Raw genomic sequence first — 19052 nt, forward strand, 5'->3', positions numbered from 1 at the left:
AATGGAAGAGGCAGAGGCAGAGGGAGAAGCAGGTTCCATGCGGGGAGCCCAATGTGGGTCTCAATCCCAGGACCCCCTTTCACACCCTGAGCTAAAGGCAAATGCTCAACCACCGAGCCACCCAGATGTCCCCTTTTTGGGTTACTTCTAATGAATTGCTTTAGTAGCTTCACTCTGCATCTTTTGGCTTATATAATTAATACAAAAATTGGAGTGTGAAATGCAGAGGTACTATGTTTGCCTTTCTGAAGTTTTATGGCTGCATCCCAAATAAGGAGCTATTATAGCCTTTGAGCTATTGAATTCGTCTTTCCACTGAGACTCCCCATGAACTCTGGGGAGGTGGGGTACATGGTAATGGCAGGAAACATAGAGATCCACATGTTGATTCATCTATTAATTGGTTCTTATCTTTAAAATAAACAACCCAAAACCTTCCTTAACACTACATACCTCTATAGCTGTGGCTTCTCATTGCAACTTAATCTTCACATTGCAGTCAAACTCCACTACAGAGGAATCTTTGCTTGCTTTAGGTGCTTCCTTCCCATTCAGCTCTCCACCCACTGAAGTCCAGGCTCTGTTCCACCTCAGCTACCACCACTGAAACTGCTCCCATAATGAGCTGGTTACCAGCTTCTTGCATGCATTTCAGGCCCTTCTTCACTTGGCTTCTAGGCACCATGCAAGACTCTCAATCATTTCTTGCTAAAGTTCCTATCTCCTTTGGTTTCTATGACACAACTGTATCTGCATGTTCTCTTTCAGAAGAAAGTAGCAGAAAACTCAAATTGATTTAAGCAATAAGGAAATTCTTAGGAAGTTCACACAAATGCAAGTCTAGAGGTAGAGCAAGTATCCAGGGGGGTTGGCTCCAGCTCCATATCTCTATGATTCTTCTGGCTTGATTTTCTTCTTTCAGTTGGTTTCCTTCTCAGACTACGGGGAGTGAGGGCTACAGCAAGTCGGGTTTCATAGTTACTGAGAATGACATCTGGAGGAAGGGAAAGCATTGTTTCTTGAAGTTCTACTAGGAGAATAATGAAGAATTTCTCTAGAGTCTCATTAAACTTTTTTTAAAAATATTTCTCCAGTTTTATTAAAATTATTGACACATAATATTGTATAAGTTTAATGTGTACAACGTGACTTGATATATGTATATATTGCAAGCTGATTACCATAATAAGTTTAGTTAATGTCCCTCACTCAGTTATAATTTTTTTTCTTGTGATGAGAACTTTTATTTATTTCTTTTGTTTTTATTTAAATTCCAGTTAGTTAACATACTCTGTCATATTAGTTTCAGGTATACAATATAGTGATTCAGCACTTCCATACCTTACCTGGTGCTCATCATAGCAAGTGCCCTCCTTAATCCCCATTACCTATTTCTCCCATCCCCCACCCACCTCCCCTCTGATAACCATCAGTTTGTTCTCTAGGGTTAAGAGTCACTGAGAACTTTTAACATCTACTTGCTTAGCAGCTTTCAAATATACAATACAGTATTTTAACTACATTCACCATCTGTATTACTTCCCCCGTACCTATTTATCTTATAACTGGAAGTTTGTATCTTTTGACCAACTTCATCCATTTCATCAAAATTTCTTGAATTTCTTCAGGTTACTTGTTCCTCATGGTCCCCAGAAAAGGGGGGAAGGTTATCTTTAGACTAGTTAGTTCAATCCTTGGAACTGGGGCCTTTAGCCTTCTTAGAGGCCCATGCATTTCACTGGAGGTGGGGTGGGGTTGGGGAGGGTAGGAATTATGTGAAAGTAGAGCAGGAAATTGGTACTTGTTAGGAAACCAACAATGTCTACCACAACTTCTGTTCCCTGGTTTTTGTTTTAGTTCTCTTGTTTTGTTTTGAATCTCAGATGTCTCTTCTTGGTTCCCTGATGATTTCCTCTTCTGTCCAGCCCTGTAATGTGGTCATCCCCAGAGTCCCTCTCTTGCTTGTTTCTCTTCTCACTGTTTGTGTTAGCCCTGGGACAATTCATTCACTTTCAAGGCTATGTATGTTGATGACTTCCAAATCGATAACTCCAGACCATGGAGTTACTACGAACCGTAGACTCTTCTATCTGGTTGTGTATTTGTACATCTCCACTTGATTACCCCATATGCATTTCAAATTCAATATGTTCCCAACTGAGTTAATCACCATAGCCCAAGACCAGCACATTCTGTATTCCCAATCTCAGCAAGAGCCTCATCAAACACTATTCCCTAAGTCATGGTAAACCCTTTTTACTTCCTGACATTGAAGCAGTCATAAAGGCTTATTGATCTAGCTGCCAAAATTTAACAGGGCCACGGGCTATGAGAAATCCTTTCTATAGTACCCTTTCTTTCCATTTTGGGTTGTGTTCTTGTCTTCTGTGATCTTATGGCACTTTGTGTATAACTAGAAGAGCACTAATGTAGTTCACTAACTCTTTGACTGGAGGTACTGCATCTATTAGTTTTTAATATCCCTGTTTAATATCGCAGCAGAGCACCTTGAACACTGTAGTTGTTCAGGAAATGTTAGATGATTATTAAATGAGTTTAATCTTTAAATACTATTAGGCCATTATTTTCGGCTACTCTCCCAAGCTCTGAATGCCTGATGCTCTTCATCGACAGACTTGGTCCTGCTTTGTGGTTGGAGTGGGTGGAGTAGTGGGAAAATGCCAGAAGCTGTGTCCTAAGGCAGTGAGTGCCAGGTCAGGGCCAGTGTAAACAGTTTGAAACTAGGTCACAGATCCAAATAGGGCTGGATGAATCTAGGAAGCTAAGGCATGAAGCCAATTGGGTTGGTGTCTGAGTTTTTGAAGAGTCTGATGTGAAGAATATCTTAGAATTAATCTCAGGTCCATGAGAGACATCTAGGGCACCTTTTCATCCACCTTAAGATGCTCAGAGTGTTATAGTCTTTGGCATACAATGATAAATAGGACATGATTCCTAACCTTGTAGGAACTTATGGTTAAGTGGGAAAGTGGATATGCAACAAAAACTTATACTTTAATGTAAGAAGTGATATAGTAAAAAAAATATGTATGCAGCATTAAGGAATCCAGAAGAAGGAGCTAATGCATGTTCCTAGAAATTGTGATGACCTTTCGAGGATCTTTGTTAAATGAGTCTTTAAAAAAAAACACTTCAAATTTAGCATTTAACTCCATAAATTTCCCCAGGGCAAATCACTTCCTTTAATATGTAGGCAAAAGTTTGTTTGCTCCACCATATCTATATGTCATAATTTTTTTCCAGGGCTCATAGGGATTGCCATTCCATGGAAATCTTTTCAGTAGCTTGGTACTCAAGCTATAAATACAAGAGGTTTTTTGTTTGTTTATTTATTTTTTCTGAGGATTTTTTTTTATGCAGAGAAAAGAAAAAAAGAAAGAGTTTAGTTTAGATATATAAAAATTAATATTTAATAGATTACATTTATCAACTATACCTTTAAATTACTATTGTAAGCTTAGCTTGTAAATCTTATTCTGCTTAAAAGTCTAACAATTTTTACATAACTTTATAGGAATTTAAATAATGTTTGTAAAATAAAAACCCTTAAACTTTAAAATTGAATTTATAAATTTAATATATGTGATTTTCCTAGTAACTGCTATAGTTGCATGACTTTATAAAGAAAATTCTTAAATTTTAAAATAACTTTTCTAAATCTAATTGAACACAAATGTGGATAACCTTAAATATTCTGTTATGTATAAAGTTAGATTTCAACAACTCTAAATCTATCTTATAATTATATACACTTTAAATTTGTAAGTTTGACCCTTTATTGTCATAGGTCAAATTTTCTTTCATATCATGAATACTTAGCCAAGTATGCTCAGATTTTTCTTTTGTTAACATCTTCTATTTACTTATTTAGGAGACACAGGATTCTCTAAATTAGGTAGTGGCAAGAGAGACAGGGTCCAGCTATGTTGTTAAGACTGGAGTACAGTGGCTGTCCACAGGCACAGTCCTACCACTGTGATTGTTTTTACCTGCTCTATTTTTGACATGGGCCAGTTCGTCCGTCCTGAGGCAACCTGTTGGTTCCTGCTCTGGGGAGGTCACTATGGATGCCGAACTTAGTGCAGACACCGGAAAGGCATAATGGACCACAGCCCAGAACTGCTGGGCTTTAAGCCATCCTCCTGCCTCAGCCTCCCAGGTAAGTGGGACTTCAGGCACATGCCATGCCTGGCTAGATTTTTAAATGTAGAAATATTCAGCATTGGAGTTTGATTTTCTTAACCATTTCTCTACTTAATTGGAAACTTTTCCAAAGCTGGGAGATGCTTACTCTATGTGAACAAGATTATACCTCAGTTTTTTTCCCCCAGTGCAATTGCATTCTTGGAGACTCTGGGACATCCTGCATTCATTTGTGGTTGGGGTGGTTTCAGGTTCCTAAATGCTGGATTCAAGAGAGAGATTTCCTAATAATTTCATCTATTCATTCATTTCTGGAATCCCTGCCTAGCCTGCTATCATCACTTGATTGAATTTTGCATTTCTTTGACTCTTAAGACATTTAAATGTCTTGCCATCTACTGGATCTAATGACTGTTGTACTTGTGAATTTTTTGCATTCTTTTTATCTCCTTCCTTTCAGCTAGGGCCACAACATTCCCATAATATAAGATCATTCCACTGAAACCTGGCTATCCTTCAAGGGTTTTGAGTTAGTAAAGTCACAATTTTGAAAGGTTATCCTGACTTAGGTCAGCCAGGATCTTTTACTGTGTTTGCTAGTTGGCTGGCTCATTCTCATTTTATGGTCTTAGTTTGAATGTACCTCCCTCTCAGAGTTTTTCTCAGATTTCCCTAAGAAAGGGCACCTTAATTATTATTATTTTTTTAAAGATTTTATTTATTCATGACAGAGAGAGATAGGCAGAGACATAGGTAGCGGGAGAAGCAGGCTCCACACAAGGAGCCCAATCTTGGACTCAATCCTGGGACTCCAGGATCATGCCCTGGGCCGAAGCAGACGCTCAACTGCTGAGCCACCCAGGCATTCAAAGGGCGCCTTTATTATTAAATAAAACAGCACTTATTATGAAATGTTCGTCCTACCACATAAAAAAAATCTTGAGGAAGAATAAAGCTGGAGGTTTCACAATCCCAAATTTAAAGATACACTACAAAACTCTAGTAATCAAAAGAGTATGGTACTGGCACAAAAATAGACACATAGATCAATGGAACAGATTAGACAGCCCAGAAATAAGCCTATGCTTATACAGTCACTTAATCTACAACAAAGGAGGCAAGAATATGCAATGGGGAAAAGACAGTCTTTTCAAATGGTGCTGGGAAAGCTGGACAGCTAGGTGAAAAAGAGTAAATCTAGACCACTGACTTATACTATACATAAAAATCAACTTGAAATGCATTGAAACCTTAAATGGGACATCTGAAACCATAAAGCTCCTAGAATAAAACATAGGCAGTAATTTATTTGACATTAGCCATGGAGACATTTTTCTAGATAGGTCTCCTAAGGCAAGGGAAACAAAAGCAAAAACAAACTATTGGGATGACACAAAAATGAAACACTTGTATGGCGAAGAAAATCATCAACAAAATGAAAGAGCAACCTATTGAATGGGAGGAGATATTTGCAAATGATATATCCAATAAAGGGTTAATATCCAAAATATATAAAGAAAATTATACAACTCAACACCAAATAAGCAAATAATCTGATTAAAAATGAGCAGAGGAAAAAAAATAAATAAAAATGAGCAGAGGACCTATGCAGACATTTTTCCAAAAAATATGTACAAATGGCCACAGATAGATGAAAAAATGTTCAACATCACTAATCATCAGGGAAATATAAATCAAAACCACAACAGGATATCATCTCATATCTATTAGAACCAAAAAGGTAAGAAACAAAAAATGTTGGTGGGGGTGTAAAGAAAAATGAACACCTATGCACTGTTGGTGGGAATGTAAATTGGCACAGCCATTGTGGAAAACAGTCTAGAGGTTCCTCAAAAAATTAAAAATATAATTATCTTATGATCCAGTAACTTCACTACTGGGTTTTTACCCAAAGAAAATTAAACATTAATTCGGAAAGATATATGTATCCCTGTGTTTGTTGCAGCATTATCTACAATAGCTAACGTATGGAAGCAACCCAAGTGTCCATCAAAAGATGAAAGGATAAGAAAGATGTGGTACACACACACACACACACACACACACTCACTCTCTCTCTCTCACACTGGAATATTAATCAGCCATAAAAAAGAATCAGACCTTGCTGTTTGCAGCAACATGGTATAATGCTAAGTGAAATAAGTCAGACGAGAAAGACAAGTACCATATGATTTCACCTATGTGGAATTTAAGAAACAAAACAAATGAACAAAGAAAAAAGAGACAAAAAGGCCAAAATCTTAAATACAGAGAACTGATGGTTACCAGAGGGGAAGTGGGTGAGGGGTTGGGTGAAATAGATAAAGGGAATTAAGAGTATACTTACCGTGACAAGCACTGAGAAATGTATGGAATTCTTTTTTTTTCTTTTCTTTTTTTTTTTTTTTACTTTATTATAGTCAGGGGGAGAGAGAGAGAGAGAGAGAGAGAGAGAGAGACAGAGACACAGGCAGAGGGAGAAGCAGGCTCCACGCACCGGGAGCCCGACCTGAGATTCGATCCCGGGTCTCCAGGATTGCGCCCTGGGCCAAAGGCAGGCGCCAAACCGCTGCACCACCCAGGGATCCCTGTATGGAATTCTTGAGTTATTAAATTGTACACTTGAAACTAATATAACCTTGTATGTTAACTATACTTCAATAAAAAATAAACACTAAAGACCTGTGATTAATTAATCTACTTGTTACTTATCTGTCCCACTAGAGTGCAAGCTCCATGTAAAGGCCAGTCTTTTTTTTTCAATTAAACATTTTATTTTGAAGTAATTTTAGAGTCATAAGCAGTTGAAAAGATGATAAAGAGTTCTATGTACTCTTCGTCTAGCTTCCCCAAAGAATATGCTCTTATATAATTGTAATGTACTATATAGTACATTACCAAGACCAGGAAGCTGACATTGCTCCAATACTATTGTCTAGACTTACAGAGTTCATGGGGGTTTCACCAGTGTACATACACTCGGGTGTATACGTGTGTACATATGCACATGTGTGTAATTCTAAGAAATTTTATCCCAATGGACTCATGTAACCTACCACAATCAGGATACAGAGCTGTTCTATCACTATGAACACACTCTCTCCCGTTAGGCCTGTAGGAGGACTAGTCTATTTTATTCACTTTTGTCCTGCCAGTGCCCTGCGTCGTGTCGGGCTCATGATGGCATCCGATAAATATTTGTTGAGTACACCAGAACATGGCTAGATATTACTGGGAAGAATTTACCTAATTTGTTTGGATAAAGATGTATTACTCTGTTTATCAGATTTCAGTCACTAAGAGGATGTTTGGGGAGAAAAAATGTTATCAAACTCCATCTCGTAATGACTAATTGGAGGAGAACATAAAAAATCCTGGGCTCCCCAAATCTCACAGAAATGTTACATCACTCCACGGCTTACAATCAAGCCTTGACCAATGTGAAAAGGTTGTAAGTCTTGAGAGGAGGCTTCAAGGGACCCCATATACGTGGGTGTGTATCTCTAGGTCTCTGATGAATTATGTGAAGTGTCACTTTGCCATCACCTGGAATCCGGACTAGAGGATGGTGGCCTGACCGGAGTGCAGAGCTCCAGGGCTGCGAGGCCCCACTTCTTTCTGTTTCCGGTTACTACTACCGGCCTAGAGTAAATAGAAACCTGACCCTCCATTAACGAGCTTTAGACTGACTACAATAAAATTTCCCGTCATGGGTACTAGGGGGAAATCGACTACTGCTGAAAGATATTTGCACATTGTTGGAGTTTCTTGACCTCAAGATATCTTTTTGGAAGCATTTAAAGAACTAAAGAAAGAAATTGCCCTTTAAGGAGACCTCGTGACAGAAGGAGGCAGGAGAATAATTACGCTGCATACCAGACCTTACCTCTGCGCAGAGTAACTACCTGACAAATGCTAAAGCAAACATGCTCTAAGAATACCACAATATTCATTCCCCTCTTTTCTGATAAGAAAGGTTTATGAATTTTTATATCTGGAAAACCTTTGTTTTGCAGGCTTTGCTTTAGCAGGTTGCCTCTTACCCAGTGTGTGGAGACTGAATCGCTTTGGAATCCCTTCGTATTTAGTTACTGGAGGTGTAGCATTTAGTGTATTCTGTGTTGGAAACCGCAGGTAGGACCTGTTTCTGTAAATGATTTATTTCCATGGATCTGTTCCTTTAATTGATTCGCTATTTACTTAAGAAAGTTCTTTCTTTGCTTGCCTTGTCAGCCCCCTCTGAGAGCTATTGTAAAGTGTTTTGCTGTCATAAATGGGCTCGTTCCTTCCCAGATCGGTTGTTTCTCTGAGGTTTATCTATCTTTAAATGGATTCTGGGCACCATTTCTTAAGGATTTTTCTTGAAGTTCTCTTTTGGGATAAAACCTGTGGCTTGAGGAGGCTTTAACCCGGCCCTCAGTTAACACTATGGACTATCTTTTTCAAAAAGTCTTTATTTATTTATTTGAGAGAGAGAGAGAGTGAGCTAGGAAGAGAGAGAGAGAGCACGCACATGAGCAGGGGAAGGGGGGAGAGGGGGAGGGAGAAACGGGATCCCCACTGAGCAGGGAGCCCAATGGATACAGGGCTGGATCCCAGGACTCTGGGATCATGACTCAAGCCAAAGGCAGATGCTTAACTGACTGAGCCACCCAGGCACCCTCAACACTATGGATGATTGATGTGGCCTCAATTCTACTTGGACTTTGAATAAAAGCTTCTTTAGAACTCTTTGCTACTTTCATTGATTTTAAAATTCAATCTAAATAAAAACAGAGTGTCAGCTTTAAGACAAGTCCTGCCCAACCACACAACCAGCCTGAAGCCATTCTGGAGTGGCCACTGGATGCATAAGCTGTGATGCAAAGTCCTAAAGCTGGGCGGCCACTCTGTCTAGAGTGCCTCAGTGTCTTCCCCTCTCTGAGTAATAGGAAGTCCAAGGTCCTAAATGTGGGTTTCATCTCAGTCCCCATTCATAGTGACGTGGGTATGGAGCATGTTCTTCGAGTTGAATTTTTGAGCTCCACGGAGCTGGCTGTGGAGGAGTCCGGGCAGGGCCTGGAGAAGGGATGTCCCCACTCTGCACCTTGTCCCCCTTCCTCAACAGCAGTTGGAAGGTGTTCAGTCCCTTTTCACCCCCCTTTCTTTTCATTTGAATAGAAAAATGCTTCCTTTCTGCAAAACTAATGTATCAAGAAGTACCTATGGTGTTTGTCTCAAGCTCACTTAAAAGGAAGAGTGGATTTTATATGCAGAGGAAAACTAATGGTCAAGGTCACCAGATCTAAGGAGACCTAAGAAAGAAAACTGCCTTCCAAAGCATCCAGCTGTTCCCAGCCACTGAATCCCATTGGCATCAGAGCTTATGGTACAAGTGATTTCCACTCAGAGCTCCTGGCTGCAGTCTTGGAGCTGGCCCCAAGGACTCCAGGGAGTCATTGAATCCCAACTTTGCTGAGGGAAGTCCACGATGCAGGGGAAACCCTGTGCAGCCTTCCAGGGAACTTCCAGAGTTAAGGATTCATGTACGACTTGGTCAGTCAGGTGCACTTTCCAGACAGCAATGCTTCATTTCACCCTTATCAACATGAATATTTTCCCAAATGTGGCTCTCTGCTTCACCCTTGCCTCTGAGGAGGAAAGGATTGTTCATGGAGAGGGCAGACCAAGGGCAGGGGATTGCTCATTTTTCTGCATCACGGAAAATATAGGATGTGCAGGAAACATATCCTTTCCACTGGCTTAATCCTTCAGTGAGGCTCATTTCAATGAGCTCCATTGTGTTCAGTCCTTATTCGAACACGATAAAAATAGAACACTTAGAGTGCTATGTCTGTAGAACCAGAGTGAAATAGAGAGTTGAGGTAATTGCCCAGATAATCCAAGCAAAAACAAAACAAAACAAAACAAAATAAAACCAACCACTGTTGAGAAAAAAAAAAAAAAAAAAAAAAAAAAAAAGCAGCTTTAGGAGTCTGAATGATCCAGTCTGGTTCCCTACATTGTTCAAATTCATCAGCTCTGTTTCTATATTTACTTTTTCTACATCGACTGAGCCTAAGTTATGTTGAAGAGTTTTCTTCCCCCCATATTATCTCAAGTACTGCCTCAAAAAATGCTTTTGCTTTAGAATACCCCACTCTGCCTTATTTCCCTAAAAGTAGGTCTCACAATAGATTTATACATGTTTTTACTCTAAGACAGCAGGGTAAAGAATAGATGGTTCTGGAGTTTGGGGAGTGTTTTTTTTTTTTTTTTTTTTTCATTTGTTTCTGTGAGTTCCCCTTAGGTTGCTAAAGGCTGGAGATGGTTTATCTACGCACTCACATGTTTTAGACCTGTGGCTTTATGCTTGGCTAAGTGCCTGTCATGTGTGTTGGTTGCCAGCCCAACAGCTTGGCTCATTTAGAAAATCAGGGAACCCAATTTCCTCTGACATTGCAGCTGGTAATATTCCACTGGATGTTAGTGAGACACTACCTGAATTGGAGATGTCGTCTTGGCCAGAGTTCTTAGACTGGCTTCCCACGTTCGGACCTTGAGACTGTGACTGGCCTCTCAGATTACACTCCCTGACCCTGTTGTTTTAAAGGCGCTGTTTCTCTCACCGTCCCTCTTACATGGACTCAAACCTTTTCATTCATTTTTCTGATTCTTCCTTCTGCCTCTTTCCTGACATAACCAGCCACCAAGTCCCTTGGATTCTTCTTTCCCAAAAGTTTCCATTATTCTAACCTTCAATTTTATTCCCATTCCCTGAGTTTAGGATTTCCTATTTTCTTAGCCTTCCTAATAATTTCCTGGGGTTTTTTTTTTTTTTTCAGTCTCACCCATTTCTAATCTCCCCTAAGTAAATGCCAGAACAAACTTCCTTGAAGCTCTCCCTGATTGAATTGTAATTCCTTGCAAAAAAAAAAAAAAAAAAAAAAATCCTTCCTTGATAGCTCCTTGCTGCCTAAAAGATTTTGCCCACATTCCTCATCTTGGCATTGAAAGCTTTTGTGAGTTTGGTTCTGAAGACTCTGGAATCTTATGTGGAAATTAGGCTCCAGCAATAGAATTTATTTTCCTTCTAATACCCTTCTTTTTCTTGCTCATCCATCAGAATCTGAACCATCTCCTATCTCCTAGATTGGACATCCCACTTCTTCCACAAAGACTTTTCTGGCCACCTTGGAAGGAAGTGACCATATTTGAGCTGGAGTCACAGAATCTTAGAGGTTGAAGGCATCTTGCAAGATGCCGTGTTGAACTTTCCACCCTTTGACCTTTGCTGGAACATGTCAAAGATGGGGAACACATATATATAGCTGCTCATTGCATTTTTGAACAGCTATTATTGATAAGAATGCATGCCTATCTGCCTGCCTGCCTGCCTTTCTTCCCTCCTCCTTCCTTTCTTTCTTCCTTCCCTTCTCTTCCTCCTCCTCCGCCTTCTTCCTTCTTTCTCTCCCTCTGTTTCTCTAGTATTGAGATAATTTCTGCCTGCCTGTGCCTTATTTGTTTTTGGTCTATCCTCAGGAGCAATACAAAAGAAATATCATTCTTCTTTTATATGAAAGCCCCTCAAATATTTGATGAATGCTATCATAGCTATCTTGACTAATCCAAAAACAACTCTGATCATTCAGTTATTTCTTCTATTAAAATGGGTTGTAAATCATTCTCCATCTTGGCTGCTTTACCTGGAAATGCTCCAGGGTGTTAACAATAATCTTAAAATACAGATTATCAGAAAAAACACAACTTCCTGATTTATAGTATTCATTCCAGAGAACTTGATATATTTGTACCACTCATTTGGCTCATTATGTACTGTAGTATTTACAGGTTTTTTTGGCTGCAGAAGACGGAGGGAATATTTCTGGTGCTTTTGCAATTTTGCTTATTAACTACACGACTCACCCCTGGAAAGAAGCAACTCAGATCTGTAAATCTCTGTGTCTTTAAAGAAAGTCCTGCATCTAGTAGGCATTCTATACTCTGATTTTGAAAAACTCATCTCAAGTGACAAACTTTGCTAAATCTAGTGCTCTCTTCTAAGTCCTTATGTTATCTGATCTCTTGGCAACATTGACACGGTTGACCACTTTCTCCTTCAGGAAACTCTTCCTTTGGTTTCCATGACGGTGTACTCTGCAGATTTTCTGTCTAACTCTCTCCACTTCTCAATCTTCCTTGTAATTTCTCTTTAACATTGGTTTTCTGTGGGGCTCTTTCTAATGCCTTATCCCCTTCTCCTTCCACGTCATCCTGTAATCGTCTCCTTTTAGAAGTTTATGAATGCTTAAAAATGGTTCAGCTTTCCTTTCTTAGGAAGAAACACAGCGGTAAGAAGAAAATTTAAGAGATTTGAGAGATATTTAGGACATAGAATTGAATGAGTTTAGTGATGTACTGGGTTCTGTGGTGGGAACAGGGAAAGAAAGAGGGAGGAGCAAAAGATAATGGAGCATTGCTGGCAAAGCGGTAGGTGTACATTAGGGAGGAAGAGTGTGGGATATCCACTGCACGTGTTGGTTCCCATCACAGCACTTGCCACACTCACTGTGATCACCTGTCTACCTGCACGTGTCCTGCGGTAGATCTACCCTGCAAGTTCTGGGAAGGCAAGGATTCACCATGTACCCTCTGTGCTCGTGGTTGTATCTTCCTTCCTTGCACAACACACACTGTGGTATGTTTAAAAATATATTTTAATCTTTTTATTACTATTTTTAATCATGCCGTATTATCTTTAATTGAGTATAAGTACTTCCAATCACATCACCTAGAAATCATTTTACCCACTGCTCTATTTGCCCACCGATCTCTTATCTCTCTCCTTAGCAATGGTGAGGCAGATAGGGGAAGAGAAATGCATGGCTTATTGCCTTTGCCAATAATACAAATGTTACAGAGCCAGGTGGCAAAGCCATTGCCATTGGCATCTTTTATGTGAACTATATCAAAGAAACGAGGGTGTCTCTCTCTCTATTGGTGATCACATCAATTTTTCTCAGATTAGCACCTCTAACAGTTTGACCAGTGTCAAACTTGATGAAATTAGTAATCTTTCTTGCCTCCAAATTAATCTGAATGGTGTCATTTACCTTGATGAGGGGATCAGGAGAGCGGATGGTCTGAGCATCATGGATTACCAGATGAGGGATTCCTTTTGTCCCCACAAAGATCTTTCTCACTTTGCACAGCTTTTACTTGGCCTCCTTAGGTATAATCCAATGAACAGTAAAGTGACCTTTGGTGTCATAGATCAGACCAAAACTCTCCCCGGTCTTGTCAATGATGATGACATCCATAAAACTAGCAGGGTAAATTCTATCATCTTGGACCTTGACGTCAATATTAATAAAACACTGCATACAGATCTTCTTTACTTTATCTCCTACTAGGCCATACTTAAATCTTTTCCTTAGGAAAATGAGGAGAGGAACATAGTCTTTCAGCTTATGGGGACCTGTAGATGGACAAGCTGCAAACACAACAGTCAGTTTATCCAGCATCCAATGCGTTGGAGCTGCCACACTCTTCAGATGGAACCATGAACCATGGTTGTTGCCAGGCATGAAAAGAGGATTGCCTCCTTCTGGTACACCAGAAAAGAGAGCCCAAAATATCTTTTTAGGAAATATTTGGTAGGGAAAGTTTAAGATTATTCAGGGAAGAATCTTGCTGCATACAATTGGAGTTATAAAACAGAAGGAAAAAAAAAAGACAAAAGTTGGAACTTTAGAATGTACTATGGCATTAACTGCACATCAGAAAAATGACACAGCACAACCAATCAGTGAAGTGATATTTACTGAGCATGTGTTGTGGACAAAGCTCCGTGTTAGGGCCTTTGGGTAATCACATAGGGTTTGCCCGACAAGAGCTTGCTGAGGGGAGGCCTGGTTTCTACATGTTGTCCCAGCCAAATTATTAAAAGTTCTCTCTTGGGTTCTAACTTGTTCTTTTCTGGATAGTATATTAACTGACCACACTATCCCTGGGGGATATGAATAATTCCAATTCAAATCAAGAAAGGGGATTTGTTTTTTATATTGAGTTAAATGGGGGTCAAAGATCAGCAGCCAGGCATGGGGGGATTTAGGGCTTTCAGGGAATTCACCCAAGAAAACCATTGGAAGAAACAAACAAACAAACAAACAAACAAACCTCAAACTCCAAATGAGTCAAGAAATCTCTAAAAGAAAGATCTGGTGGCAGATTGCGACAGGAGTCTAAAATGCATCATTTTCAAGATGTTGTCATCCCTTCTTGGTTTGAAATTTCTACTGTAAGACTTATTCTCTGGGTTTCTACAAAAAAAGCAGTGGGATGGGGCAGGCTATTATCTTTGGAATGCCATTATTAAAGAACAACGTGAGGAGAGAAAGACAGATCTCCCCTGCCATTTTCGGAAAGCCTTTCTCCATTGGCTGATGAGCAACAACACCAAGTTTGGAGACTACTTGGTTTTCCCTTGGCAGGGGTCAGGGATCACAAGAGGGCATAGATCCTGGTGAATCTTGATAAAAACTGACAATGGCCAGGACCCAGGGTGAGCCTTGAAAGGGCAAGGGAGTCCCATCCTGCATACCCAGAAGAGCTGAGACATTGTAACTGGAAGGAGGTGATCATGAGACAAAAGCCAAAATGAAATCAAGCAAACTGATGTGGAGGACTTTTTTTTTCCCCATGAGAATTCAAGAAGCTGGCCCTCATGATCACGATAAGGATGGAGACAGCACACTGCGATGAATGGGGGAGCAGAGTGCTGGATGGGTGCGGAGAGAGGGAAAGAGTGGTGCTGCATGTTGTGAGTGGGAAATTGGTTCCAGCTTCTTTCACTTAACATAGTGAATGTTAATTTTCCCACATCGTCCACATTTTCATTTAAAACAACTGTTTTCCCAGATTCCTATGTATATTCTATAATTCACTTAACTCTTTCATGGGTAATTTCTAGATTTTTACCATGAGAAGTAAGTGTGGTGTCCAGTATTGTGGAAGTATGTTACCTGCCCCTTCCCCCAGTTGCTTTTCTGGGAGTGGCACCCTGATGTCCTCCGGGGCCCCATGTTCTGGCATTCCCAGCCATGCACTCGCACTCCAGAGGGGCTCAGCAGTTGAGCATAAGGCCTGGGTAATCACAGGATTCCCCTGCCCACAGCAATTGGCTCAGTCATGGACTTGTGATCCTCCTAACAGAGTTGGTTAGATGTGGAGAGTCTTTGGCTGAGACTTCTGAGCGACTCACACTTTTTCTTCAAAGGATTTACAAAGGAGAGGCCATGACAGAGATACTGGGGAGACGGTCTTCTCACTGTGGGGAGCCTCAGAATGACACCCATGAGGAAAGCAGAGTGGAAGCAAAAAACAGAAACGAAAGAAAACAACAACAAACAATAAACAAAACCTGAGTTTTGACAGGATTGATTAAAATTCTGACTTCAGCCTGTTTTGCACCTGGACTTTTCTTTTCATTGGTTGAACCAATAAATCCTACAGCTACAGCCCTCCCCTCAACACACAAACACACATATACCTTTTTTTTTTTTTTTTTAAGATTTTATTTATTTATTCATGAGAGAAACAGAGAGAGGCAGAGACACAGGCAGAGGGAGAAGCAGGCTCCATGCAGGGAGCCCGACGTGGGACTCGATCCTGGGTCTCCAGGATCACGCCCTGGGCTGAAGGCGGCGCTAAACCGCCGAGCCACCTGGGCTGCCCACACCTTATTTTTATAATTCGTTTGCACTGAGAGTTTGGTCTCTCAATGAGAGAGCCCTCTTGTAACCTTTTTATTCACATGTCACTTGCTTCACAGTAAATTATGTCCTTTGGATAATAGGAGCTAACATGTATTTGGTGTTCACCTTGTGTCAGGCATCATGTTAAAAGACCCTGCATTCATTATCGTACTTAGGCCTTCCAAGAGTCGTTGGAAGTAGCTACTATGATAAACTTCACTTTACACATAAGGACAGTAAGGCTCAGAGAAAAGACCAGAACAAAACATTAGTGCTGAGTCACAGGCTAGCATGCGGCAGAGTCATGATTCCATCCTAGGATCGTCTGTCTCCAGAGCCAGAGCTACTTCACGCTCTGCCTGTCTGTTTCTCCTAATTTCCTTTATTTATTCCCTAAGAACAAAATGATTTTTTTTGTGAAATCTGAAAGACCAGAGCAAGTAAAGCCCCTTTGAAAAGAAGTATAGTAAAAGATTTTGTTTTGGAACAAGATACAAGAAACTAAAAGACTGGATTTTAGTAGGAACGTAAGAAGTAGAAGGGTCTGTGGGTAGACTGTGATTGTGTGCCCATGTGCGTATGAGTGGAATGGGTGGACATTAGCATTCTTTCTCATTGCAGAGGCTCAGAATCTAAGAAGCCTAGTCTAGGGCAGCCCGGGTGGCTCAGCGGTTTAGCGCCGCCTTCAGCCCAGGGCCTGATCCTGGAGACCCGGGATCGAGTCCTATGTCGGGTTCCCTGCATGGAGTCTGCTTCTCTCTCTGCCTCTCTCTCTCTCTCTCTCTCTCTCTCTCTCTCTGTATCTCTCATGAATAAATAAATAAAATCTTAAAAAAAAATAAAATAAGAAGCCTAGTCTATCCAGAGTGAGAGCTCATGTGGCAATGTGAGCGATAAGATTAGAGCAGATTTTGAGTTCTACTTTAAAAAGTCTAATTGTCATATTAGAAGGTGCAGTGGACTGTTGCTTTGGTGGCCCCGCAATGAACCATGAACCATGCACCCTTGTTTTCATGCCCTGTGTACTTCCCTCCATGTTGATTTAAGCTTGACCTTTTAATGAGCTTTGGCCAATATGGCATTAGCAGACACAATGCAAGAGGAAGGTCAATAAGCTTTTGCACATTTGGATCTATTCTCTCAGAAGTCTCTTTCCTAGAACCCAGCTGCCACCTGTGAAGAAGCCCAAGCAGCCACAGAGAAAAGTCCATGGAGAAGTGATGTCACCTGACTGATGGCGCTAGCTGTGCTCGCCATTGGCATCCATCACCTGTGGGCAGCCATTTGATGTGAGGCCATTTGGATGGCCCATTCACCATAACATAAGGCAGAAGAACCACCCAGTCAGCTCTTAGAATGGTGAAAAATAATAAATTGTTGTTGTTTTGAGCCACCGAGTTTGAGGTAGTTGGTGATGCACTAATAGATCATTGGAAAGGTAGAGAATGATCTTCCTGCCTTCCACCCTCCCTTTCTACCTTCTGGCAAATATAATGGGCTTTTCGGACAATGGGAAGATAAAGAGAAGAAAGCCTCATGATCCATGCCCTGATTTTTGCACCTCTTACTCTCCCCTGCATTTGTTGAACTTGAGACTTTTATTTATAGCTGCTGTCAATATTTCCAAAGCAGAGTTCATTTTATTTAACTTCAAAATTCCCCTCTTCCTCTTTTCTACATTTTGGTTATTGATATTGCCCTGAACCCAGTTGGCCAAGTTAGAAATCTCAGATTCATTTGACTCTTCCTTGACTTTCGCTCCTCACCATGAGCAGCTCCTCTAGCTCACTTGCTGTAGCAGGGCTGCCAGCCTGTACTGGCTTCCCTGGAGAAGGGAGAGCCTACATGCCCGGAGATCTAATACAGCTGAAGTAGAAGGTGTAGCCCTAGGAGTGTTACAGCTACAACACTGTTCTAGAAAAAAAGGGAGTGACTAGGCCTCTGGCCAAGATGGAAAAATCTCTCTTCTGGCAGTTGTACCTCCATAGCGAATGAGTATAGTATAATATCTGTCCCCTCTCCCCAACCCGCAGTCTTGGTCAGGTCAAGGATCAGTGGCAGTTGAAGCAGGTTAGACACAAAGGAGACTGCACTCCCTTATAATTTTAGAAGAGTTATCCTGCCATCCTCCTTTGTGCAGAACTTGGAGCACTGGCACACATTTTTCCAAAAAGTGTTTTTAAAAACTCCAAAACATATTTAATTAATATGGAGTTGAATCAACTGTGCTGCATTTAGAGTGTGTTATATTATAACAAGAATAAAGTATCCTGGCACATTTTTAGCCAGGCAATCTGGTTACATTGCCTTCTTCTTGGTGTACAATAATATCCTAGAAACTAGAAGCCACATATCACTCTTGGTTTCCTTTCTCCGTTTTCCAAAAACAACTTCTTTTTCCTATTCAGAACTAGATGAGGAGTCAAGAGGCTTAGTCTCAGAGCTGCTGCTGGTCTGGGGGATGCCCTAGTGCATGGTAGAAGAAGGGGTCTTCTGTGAGTGGCAGCAGCTATGGGCGGATGGTTCCCCTCCTTCTGGTGGTTGCTACTCCTATCCCAAAACGTGGAGCTCCGTTGAGAGAGTACAGGCTGGATTCTAGTCTCCACTTGTCTCTTTGGCCACAGGCTTTTGCACAGTGCACAAAGTGTATACCTGTTCTCATATCTCTCCTGGGACAGCATGCCCAGGGCAGCATGGCCATCAGCAGGTTGTGTGACTTCATGTTTCTGGATCTGGGTTTCCTCAGGGTTGACAGAGCCCTGCATCTGGGGTACAGATACCTGGGTTGGAGTCTTACATCCTCTTCTTAGTCACAGCATGACCTTGAGTAAGTCCTTGCTCTCAGTCGGCCCTGATTTTCTGGTTTGGAAAGTGGAGGTGGGTAAATTAGAGAAATTCGAAGAATCTCCTTCCAAATTCAAAAAACTTGGATACTAACATGTTGCAGAAAGGCAGGCAAGTATTCAAAATCTTCAAGTTTCATGACAGGACTTGCTTTTAATAGTCTGTTGCCATCTTCTTCCCCTTATGGCAAGTCAGTCAATTAGTCAATTTCTCTGCATTTTAGTTTTGCTCTATTTGTCAAATGGAGATACTAAGAGATGCCTTGGAGGGATTCAGGGAGGATAAAGCAATTAATGGTCATAAAGGCCT

At 40.8% G+C, this 19052-nt stretch overlaps 1 pseudogene; it reads right to left on the reverse strand.

The window, feature by feature from the left end:
- Positions 1-12958: 12958 nt before the first annotated feature.
- LOC129516457 (40S ribosomal protein S4-like) lies at positions 12959-13730 on the reverse strand (annotated as a pseudogene).
- Between the last annotated feature and the right edge of the window lie 5322 nt (positions 13731-19052).

The sequence above is a fragment of the Nyctereutes procyonoides genome, unplaced genomic scaffold (assembly GCF_905146905.1).
Source record: "Nyctereutes procyonoides isolate TBG_1078 unplaced genomic scaffold, NYPRO_anot_genome, whole genome shotgun sequence".
In the NCBI taxonomy this organism is placed as follows: Eukaryota; Metazoa; Chordata; class Mammalia; order Carnivora; family Canidae; genus Nyctereutes; species Nyctereutes procyonoides.